The sequence below is a fragment of the Miniopterus schreibersii genome (genome assembly GCF_964146895.1).
Source record: "Miniopterus schreibersii genome assembly, chromosome: 6".
Lineage (NCBI taxonomy): Eukaryota > Metazoa > Chordata > Mammalia > Chiroptera > Miniopteridae > Miniopterus > Miniopterus schreibersii.
This window is the reverse complement of record NC_138107.1, coordinates 2,236,861-2,247,358: the sequence shown is the minus strand read 5'-3', so window position 1 is coordinate 2,247,358 and position 10,498 is coordinate 2,236,861.

The following is a 10,498-nucleotide window of genomic DNA, read 5'->3' as shown; positions in this document are numbered from 1 at the left end:
AAGAGCTTGGGAGTCTTCCCTCCTCTTGAGTTTTTTTGGAATATTTTATTTTATTTTTTCTGAATGTTCGGTAAAAATTCACCTGTGAAGACACCCAGTCCAAGGCTTTTGCTTTGGGAGTTTTTTTTTATTACCAAATAAAGTGGTCTGTGCAAATTTTCTGTTTCTTGATTCAGTACAGGAAGATTTTTATGTGTCTAGCAATTTATTCTTTTCCTCCAGATTGTTCAATTTGTTGGCATATAATTGTTCATAGTATTTTTTTAAAAATCCTTTCTATCTCTGTGGTATCAGTTATCACTTCTCTTTCATTTCTGGTTTTGTTTATATGAGTCCTCTCTTTTTTCCTTGATGAATCTGGTTAAAAGTTTACTGATTATCTTTATCTTTTCAAAGAACCAGCTCTTGCTTTATTTCTTTTACAGTTTTTATTGTTGCTGTTTATTTCTGCTCTGATCTTTATTATTTCCATCCTTCTACTCACCTTAGGCTTTGTTTTTTATTCTTTTTCTAGTTCCTTTAGGTGTAAGGTTAGATAGTTTATATGAGATTTATTTAAAAGACTTTATCTTGTTGATTTTCAGAGAGAGAGCAAGGAAGAGGGAGAGGGAGGGATAAACATTGACTGGCTTCCTCCTACATGCTCCCTACTAGGGATCAAGCCCGCAACCTGGATATGTGCCCTTGACCAGTAATTGATCCAGCAACCTTTTGGTGCACAGGGCAAAACCCAGCCAACTGAGCCACACCCGCCAGGGCTGAGATTATTATTATTATTTTGAGGTATGCCTTAGTTGCTATGAATTTCCCTGTTAGAACTGCTTTTACTGTGTCCCATAGATTTGGGGTTGTTGTGTTCTCATTTTCATTTGTTACAAGGTATCTTTTGATTTCTTCCTTGAACTCATTGTTTAGTTACATGTTATTTAGCCTCCATGTCTCTGTGTGTTTTTCAGGATTTTTTCTTGTAATTAATTTCTGGTTTCATACCATTGTGGTCAGAGAAGATGCTTGATATGATTTCAATCTTCTTAAATTTATTGAGGCTTGTTTTATGTACTAACATGTGGTCTCTCCTAGAAAGTATTTCATCTGCAATTGAAAATAATTATATATTCTGGTGCTTTAGGGTTAGGTGCTCTAAAAATACCAATTAAACCCACCTGATCTAATGTATCTTTTAAGGTCGCTGTTTCCTTGTTTATTTTCTTCCTGGGAAATATATTCAGTGATGTGAATGGGCTGTTAAAGTCCCCTAATATTACTGTATTACCCTCCCTTTATTTACATCAAGATTTGCTATATAGCCCGGCAGGTTTGGCTCAGTGGTTGAGCACTGACCCATGAACCAGGAGGTTGCTGGTTTGACTCTCAGTCAGGACACATGCCTGGGTTGCGGCCTCGATCCCCAGTAGGAAGCGTGCAGGAGGCAGCCAATCAATGATGTTTCTCTCTCATTGATGTTTCTATCTCGCTATCCCTTTCCCTTCTTCTCTCTCTAAAAATCAATAAAAATATATATATTTTAAAAAGGTTTGCTTTATATATTTAGATGCTTCTATATTGGGTGTAAAGATGTTTACAATGGTTATATTATCCTGTTGGATTGATTCCTTTACCATTAGTAATGTCCTTCTTTGTCTCTTAATATAGCCTTTGTTTTAAAGTCTATTTTGTGTGCCCTAGCCAATTTTGCTCAGTGGTTAGAACATTGGCCCATGGACTGAAGGGTCTCAGGTTTGATTCTGGTCAAGGGCACATATTTTGGTTGCAAGCTCGATCCTTGGCCCTGGTCTGGGAGCCTGTGGGAGGCAATCAATTGATGTGTCTCACACTGATGTTTTTCTCTCTCTCTCTTCCACTCTCTCTGATAAAGCAATGAAAAAAATATCTTAGTGTGAGGATTTAAAAAAAACCCCCACTATAAATAAACCATTAAATAAATAAAGTATATTTTGTCTGATAGCTTTTTGTTTGATTCCATTTGCATGAAATATTTTTTTCTATCCTTTTATTTTCAGTGTGTGTGTGTCTTTGGAGCTGAAGTGGGTCTCTTGTAGACAGCATATATATGGGTATTGTTTTCTTATCCATTCAGCTACCCTTTGTCTTTTAATTGGAGCATTTAATCTATTTACACTTAAAGTGATTATTGAGGAGAGAAACAAGATGGCTGGCGGTGTAGGTAACAGCTGTACCAGCCGCCTCACATCAAAATCGCAACTAAAATACAGAACCACCATCACTCAGAACCTCCTGAAATCTGGCTGAACAGAAGCCCTACAACCAAGAAACTGAAGAAGCACCGAGACAGGGAGGAGGGGCGGAGACGCGGGCGGATTGAGACTGAATCAAAGATTCGCTGTGGGCCCACACCCGGTGCTGAGGTTTAACCCAGGAGGACATCTCGGTGGTGGAGGTTTCCTGGAGGAGCGAGGGGGTCCAAGCCCCACAGCAGACACCCAGTCCATGGCTCCAAGGCCAGGAAGAGACATCCCCACAACTCTGGGCTGTGAAACCAGCAGGGACTGTCGCTGAGGGTCCCAGAGGCTGCGGGAGTCCCAGGCTTTCCTCTTAAAGGGCCAAGCATGGACTCACTCAGACGCGCTCCCTCTGAGCCCCAGCACCTGGCAGCAGCTTGAAAGGACCTGGGACATTTGGGGAGGAACTAACCTGCCTCAAATCAGGAGGTGGAGGCGCAGCTTTCTCCCAGGCAGAAGAGCTGGCAGAGGCCATTGCTCCTTTGGTGAGTCATCCCAGCATACGGCTGGCAGGAGGGCTCCATATTTGAATCACCAGCACCTGACTGACACCTTTGGCCCCGCCCTGTGATTCCCAGAGACCCCGCCTGTCCCTACCTGCAAGCTCATCCAGGCCATTTCCAGTGGCTTTTCTATGCAAGTGGCCTCTCGAGCTTCATGCTTAGGACTTTCCTAAAATCTCTCAAACAAGCAACAATGCGCCCCATACTGCTTGATAAGTGGCCCCAGGCCTGGCACTGGTGATAGCCTGCATTGGCTCATAGCTTGGCCTCTCCAGGACAACGCCAAGCCCAGCACAAGTAGCAGCCAACTACAGTTTTCTGTGTAGCTCATGCTGGGCGGACCTGGGCAAGGCACTGGCACAGGCTGACTTTGCACCTCCCCAGAGACAGTGCACCTGGTGGTCATGCTCAACCACACTGGATTACAACCCTACCACATCCATGAGTGACACTCAAGGGGCGCACTTGGTGAACACCAAAGCTCCACTGAAGTAAATCCTGCTCCATAGGGGTGTCTCCAGCACAGCACCTCTTTGGCTGTAGTTGCAGCTGGTCCTCACAGCTGATTGGCTGGGGGTCAATTCCTCCCAGGCTCAACTACAGCAGGATAGTGCACACAGCCCACACAGGGGAGCACCTAGAAGGCCCAGCTCAGGTGACTGGAGAGGCTGAGTCATTGGATCCTACAGGACACCTACTACACAAAGCCACTCTACAAATTCCAGGAGACATAGCAGCTCTACCTAATACATAGAAACAAACACCTGGAAGCAGCCAAAATGTGGAGTCAAAGAAACATGTCACAAAGGAAAGAACAGAAGAAATCTCTACAAGAGGAACTAAATGAAATAGACCCAAGCAAGCTAACAGATACAGAGTTCAGAATTTTGTCTATAAGGATGTTTAAGCAGACTAGTAAGGAAATAACTGAGAAAATTGATAACATAATAAAGTACCAATTTGAAATGAAGGCTACAGGAACTGAAATGAAGAATAATTTACAGGGAATCAACAGTAGAGTAGAGGACGCTGAGAATCAAATTAACAATTTGGAACATGAGGAAACAGAAAACATCCAACCAGAAGAGCAAAAAGAAAAAAGAATACAGAAATATGAAAATAGTATAAGGAGCCTCTGGGACAACTTCAAGAGGCCCAACATTCGTATTATTGGGGTGCCAGAAGGGGAAGAAAGAGACCAAGAAATTGAAAACCTATTTGAAAAAATAATTACAGAAAACTTCCCCTACCTGGGGAAAGAAATAGACTTACAAGTCCAGGAAGCACAGAGGGTCCCAAACAAGAGGAACCCAAAGAGGCCCACACCAAGACACATCATAATTAAAATGCCAAAGGTTAAAGACAAAGAGCGAATCTTAAAAGCAGCAAGAGAAAAGCAGTTAGTTACCTACAAGGGAGCACCCATACGACTTTCAACTGATTTCTCAACAGAAAACTTGCAGGCCAGAAGGGAGCGGCAAAAAATATTCAAAGTGATGAAAACCATGGAACTACAACCAAGATTGCTCTACCCAGCAAAGCCATCATTTAGAATTGAAGGTCAAATAAAGAGCTTCACAGATAAGAAAAAGCTAAAGGAGTTCATCACCACCAGACCAGCACTACAGGAAATGTTGAAGGGTCTTCTTTAAGAAGAAGCTAATGAACAAAAGAATCTGGTGAACTAAATAGATCCAGAGACATTGACGCAAGCAACAGACGATCATATTTCAGAGGAAAGAGGGAAGGGGGGTGGAGGGTGGGAGGAGATTAACCAAAGAAGTTATATGCATATATGCATAACCCATGGACCCAGTTAATAATGGGGTGAAGGCCTGGGGAGGGGGTGGGAGCGAAGTGAAGGGGGTTAATGGGGGGGGGGAAATGGGACACCTATAATACTCTCAACAATAAAGATAAATTAAAAAATAAAAATAAAATGATTATTGATAGGTATGTAGTTATTGCCATTTTATTACTTATATTCATATTCCTTTCTTCCCCTTTCTTCTTAAAGAAGTCTCTTTAAAATTTCTTGGACCTAGCGGTGTGGCTTGGTTGGATGGAGCATTGTCCCATACACCAAAAGGTCATGGGTTCAATTCCTGGTCAGGGCACATAACTATGTCACGAGTTCAGTCCCCAGTTAGCAACCAATTGATGTTTTTCTCTCACATCAATTCCTCTCTCTTTCTCTCTCTCTCTCTCCCTTCCTCTCTCTAAAAATCAATCAACATGTCCTCCGGTGAGGATTGGAAAAAAGATTTCTTATAAAATGTAAAGTATTTTCTTATGAAAAAAATACTGGTTTGGTGGTAATAAACTTCTTTAGCTTTTTCTTGTCTCAGAAGCTCTATACTTCTCCTTCAGTTTTAAATGATATCCTTGCTAGGTAGCGAAATCATGGTTGTAGGTCCTTGCTTTTCATCACTTTACATATTTTATGCCAATCCCTTCTGGCCTGCAAAATTTCTTTTGATAAATCAGCAGACATTCTTATGGGAGCTCTTTTGTAAGTAACTAACTGTCTCTCTGCTTTTAAGATTCTCTTTGTAACATTTCCCATTTTAGACATAATGTGTCTTGATTTGGGACATTTGGATTCTTCTTGTTTGGGACTCCCTGCACTTCCTGGACTTCTGTGTCTTTTTCTTTCACCAGGTTAGGGAAGTTTTCGGTCATTATTTCTTCAAATAGGTTCTTAATCCCTTGCCCTTTTTGTTTTCTTTCTGGTACCCTGTGATGCAGATGTTGTTCCTCTTGATGTTGTCCCAAAAGTCTCTTAAACTATCCTCATTTTCTTTTCCCTTTTTCTATTTGCTGCTCTGATTGGGTGTTTTCTGCTATCTTGCCTACCAAATCACTGATTTGATCCTCTGCTTCATCTAATCTGCTGTTGATTGATTCCTTTTTCTGTATTCTTTATTTCGGTAATTGTATTTTTTATTTCTGACTGGTTCTTTTTTATGCTTTCTATGTTCTTTTTCATGCTGTTGAAGTTCTCAACTAAGTTTCTTGAGCATTGTTATAACCATTGTTTTGAACTCTTTATCTAGTAGATTGCTTGTCTCCATTTCATTTAGGTCTTTTTCTGGAGATTTCTCTTATTTTTTCATTTGGGACAAGTTTCTTTTTCTCCCCATTTTGGCTGCCTCTCATAAGCCCTCCTGATTCCTATCTTGGTTAAAGTCCCTATTATAAATTTTGACACTACTAAATCTTCTTGCTTGATTTAAGATTCTCATTTCAAATGCAAGTAATTATATCATACCCTTTGGCCTAGTCCAAAGTTATTCACTGTTTTAAAGACTTTACACATATTGTCTCATTTAATCTTCACAACAATTCTATGAAGTTGATATAATTATCATCTCCATTTTTCAGTAAAAAAGCCTGACACACAGAGGCTGATCAACTCTCCAAAATCATGCAGAATGTGGTAGAGCAGAGGAGTCCAGCAGAAACTTGACTCCAAAGCCAAGCTTCTAACCAGTCCCATATACTGTTCTGGTTTCCATCTGGAATGAACATGGGTCTAGAGAGACAGAGGAAGAAATCTCCACCCTCCTCTCAGAACCTTGGGGGCCAGTGCCTCTGAGCACTCAGCAGCTGCAGGTACAGTTACTGCTGTGTGCTGTCACAGACTATCTGTGGGCACAGGGCCTCGGATCCCCATTTCCATTGTCCTTATTTGGAAGTGAGAAGCTGCACCAGTACAGGTGTAGTGTTGAGGCAGGACAGAAAGAAGTTAGGGGAAATTCCGACAACTGGAATGAGGCCAATAAGTCGCTAGGTCCTCTCATCAGAGCCTACATGCCTGCAACTGATCAAAGGGAAACAGTTTATGGCAGGAAACCCCTGTGGTGGTCACAGAAGTCAACAACAGGACAAGCTAAAGCCTGATCATTCCAAGATGGAAGGAAAATTGACCAGAAACAGATCCAAAAGCTCTTTATACCATTATAATGAAAACTGACACCTCACCCGGCCAGCGTGACTCAGCGGTTGAGCATTGACCCAGGATCCAGGAGATTGCTGTTCAATTCCAGGTCAGGGCACATGCCCAGGTTGTGGGCTCCATCTCCAGTAGAGGGGCGTGCCGAAGGCAGCCAATCAATGACTCTCTCTCTCATCATTGATGTTTCTCTCTCTCTCTGAAATCAATAAAGATACATTTTTAAAAAAACACTGACACCATAAGTAGAACGGGGGCTGAGCGGAATGAACATGGGACACTTCTGGAAGGGACCATATTAGGGGCAAGGCCCCTCTCAACCAGAAGGTGAGACAGAATTTGGCACCACAAAGTTCAAGAACCGGAAACACTACAATCCCAGGAACTGACTGGCTGGGGCACAGCTCACACGCCAGGTTGAACAGTCTACTCTGCATGTTCTTTCTCTTCTTTCACAGCGGAGCCCTGTGAGACTGGCAACCAGCGGGGCAGTGGGAGGTGCCAGCCAGTCCTGGGCTTACTTCTGATCCTGTTTCCAGGAGCCTGAGTCCTAGCCTCTTTCTTTTTATCTACCTGAATAAAACTCGCTTTAGTTCTTACTTTGACACATTCTTGAATTCTTTTCTGTGCAAGTGAAGAGCCTGGAGGTTGCCTGCCACACAAAAGGTCCTGGAGTGTTCCAGGGCAGGGCCAGCTCCTAGCACGGAACCTGTCCAATAACTGTGGAGGGGAAGTGCTCAACTGATACTGCAGCTAAGTAGGGTCATATGGCCATTAGAAAGCTTCTAGAAATTCCCTATAGAGATCATTCATTCAACATATATTTTTAAACAGTTATGTGCACAGAAGACAGGAAATGTCTCCACTCTCCCAGGGCTTACATCGATGGGGGCAGGGAGTGGAAAATAAACATACTGACAAAGAAATGGGTAACAGTCTTTCAAATTATGACGAATGAATGCAGAAAGTGAAACAGAATGATGCATTATGGGGAACTGATTTAGACAAGGATGGAAGAAGGCCTTTCTGAGATGTCAATTGACCAGAGACAATGTTACCAGAAAGGGAGTGTGCGTGGGGCCAGCTGGTAATATGTGAGTTCTTGACTTCACACAGCCCAGATGATTTTGAGAGTAAATTTGTTAAAGCTTGGAACAGCGAAAGGAAGAGCCAGGATAGAAGAAGCAACAGGAGAGCCTAGGCGGGGCTGCTTTGGCTCATAGAGAAATAAAAGTCACCGATGAAAGTGAGCCAATGTAGGGCTGCTATTTGGTTCCTTGAAAAATCAGAGAAAAGGGGGCCTTGGAGACAGGTCCAGGAGGTTAGCCAGGGACAGTTGCTTCTGTCCATTGCTACCCTGGTTACAAGTATCATGGGGACCCTTAGAGTTTAGGTGATGCACACCTGAAAGAGAAGAACAGCTCTGGAGAGGGAGAGCACTCTGGGTCCTTCGTTTTTTTGAGGGTTTTTAAAGTCTGGGAGTTTAGGGGAGGTTTTAGGGGAGGATCTCAATAGAATATTCATCATCTTTCTGCTGATGTGCCAAAATGAGATTTACTTCCCTTACTTCATCTGTCCTTGGCTGTGGCTAGCAAATGGCACTAATTGGATTTCTATTATCTCCCAGAGTGGAGAGATTTAAGCTATTTACTGTCTGGTTGGGGAGGAGAAGTGTAAACCATTTACTCTCTTAAGTGTCCTTGGTTAGGGAAGATAGGATTTTGCGACTTACTAGATGGCTGTAAACTGCTTGACTAGTTAACTATCTCGGTCTCCTTATTCCACGTGTCCTGGCTGACTAGCCTGTCTCAAAGTGACTGACAAAAAGGGGCCGCCATGCAAGGGGCTAGGGCAGAGGGTTTCGAGACCAGAGGGGCCGAAGCACAGGGATTAAGGAGAGGTGACAAGAGGGAGGTCAGTGAGATAAGCAAGGCAGTCATGTCAGCCCCTCAGGCCCTGCATAGACCTCCTCTCTCAAAGTGGGCTGGGAAGAGAGAATTTTAAGATACGAAAGGAACCACTGGAGGATGCACAGCACGGTCTGTGGGTGGGGCAAGTACCTCCTAGGGACTGGGAGAAAACAGAGTAGTAGCAGGAAATCTTTCAAGGAGCATTTTAAACACACTTTTTCCCACAACACCAACTAAAAGTGCAGGTAGCTGGAGAGTCTAGGATGTGCCAGAGCCCAGGCAGCCAGGGTCGTGGGGGAAAAGGTGAAGTCCAAATCCCTCTGGCCCAGAGTACACTGGCTGTGTAAGTTACTGGAGAGGGGATACAACATGGGCGTGGATTTCTTCTGAATACCCCACCCCTCTACCACCACACAGTTAAGCACAGCTCACTGAGTCTTCACATCAAATCCCTCTGCCCCTGTCCAGGAGGGGTGGAGGCTGGTTAGGTTTTAGGGTTTAGGGCCCTGAACTTGTTAGGGGCAGAAATGTTAATAATGCTCTGTTAACCGTGATTGTTCTGCTCTGATTAGAGAAAGCACATTCTAACCTGGCTGAGAGTTTTATGCCCCTGGACATTCAGAATGCCATCCATTCTCCTTAACTGCCTATCACCAAAAGATTAACAACCTTGTTTTGGAAACAAAGAGGTCCCTGGATGTGCCTCACCCTTTTGCGAACCCCCAACCCACATTGCCTGTAAGCTGTCCTACCCAATATAAGCAGCTGGCTTACGGGGGGTGAGGGAGAGTAGAGCAGATTTTATGTGGATGACCTGCTGCTCTCCCATACTGCTGGCATTATTGGAATAAACGCTCATATATGATTCAACCTTGTCTCTGCTTAATTGGCTCAAGTAGTGACAGGCATCCCAGACCCATTTGTTGTCTGGGTTCAAGCTCACCCCATCACGAATACCCCCAACACCTGCAATCTATCTCCTTACCTGCTCCTAGGCGGGGGCCTGTGCCCCCTGTGGCTCTCCCCTCCATCCTTAGGGGCAGGGAATTAGCTGACCTGAGAACCTTCACTGCCCGTCCCAGCGAGCGGCCAGCCCCTCACCGGGCTGAACAGGAGAGCCTGGCTGGCCCCGGAAGACTGGGGGGTTTTAAAAAAAATGTATCTTTATTGTTGAAAGTATTACAGATGCCCCCTTTTTTCGCCATTGATCCACTCCGCTCCACGTCCACCCCACCCCAGGCCTTCCCATGTCAATGTCTGTGCCCATGGGTTACGCATGTAAACACTGACGTTTTTGATTAATCTCTCCCCGCCACTTCCCCACCCCCACCTTCCTCTGAGATCCCTCGGCCTGTCCCAGGCCTCTGTGTCTCTGGATCAGTTTGTTTCGTCCACTAGATTGCACATCTGAGTGAGATCACGTGGCACCTGTCTCTTTCTGACCGGCTTATTTCCATTAGCACAATACTCCCCACGTTCCGTGCTGTCCCGCAGGGTGCAGGTCCCGCTTCTTTACAGCCGCGCAGTGTCCACGGCGTGACTGTCCCACAGCTCTCTATCCATCACCTGCTGAGGGGCACCTGGGCTGTCTCCAGATCTCAGCTGTTGCAAACTGAGCTGCTGTGAACATCGGGAGCGTGAGTTCTTTCTGATGCGTGTTTTGGGTTCTTAGGCTGCATTCCTGGGAGTGGGACGCTGGGTCAAACGGCAGCTCCCTAATTGACTTTTTGAGGACCCTCCATACCGCTTTCCACGGTGGCTGCCCCAGTCGGCATTCCCACCGGGCCTCAGGATGGGCTCTCCGCCCGACCGATGTTTCCTCTCCCGGGGCTCCGGGCTCGCGCGGGGTCGACGCCGCCTCGGACCGGC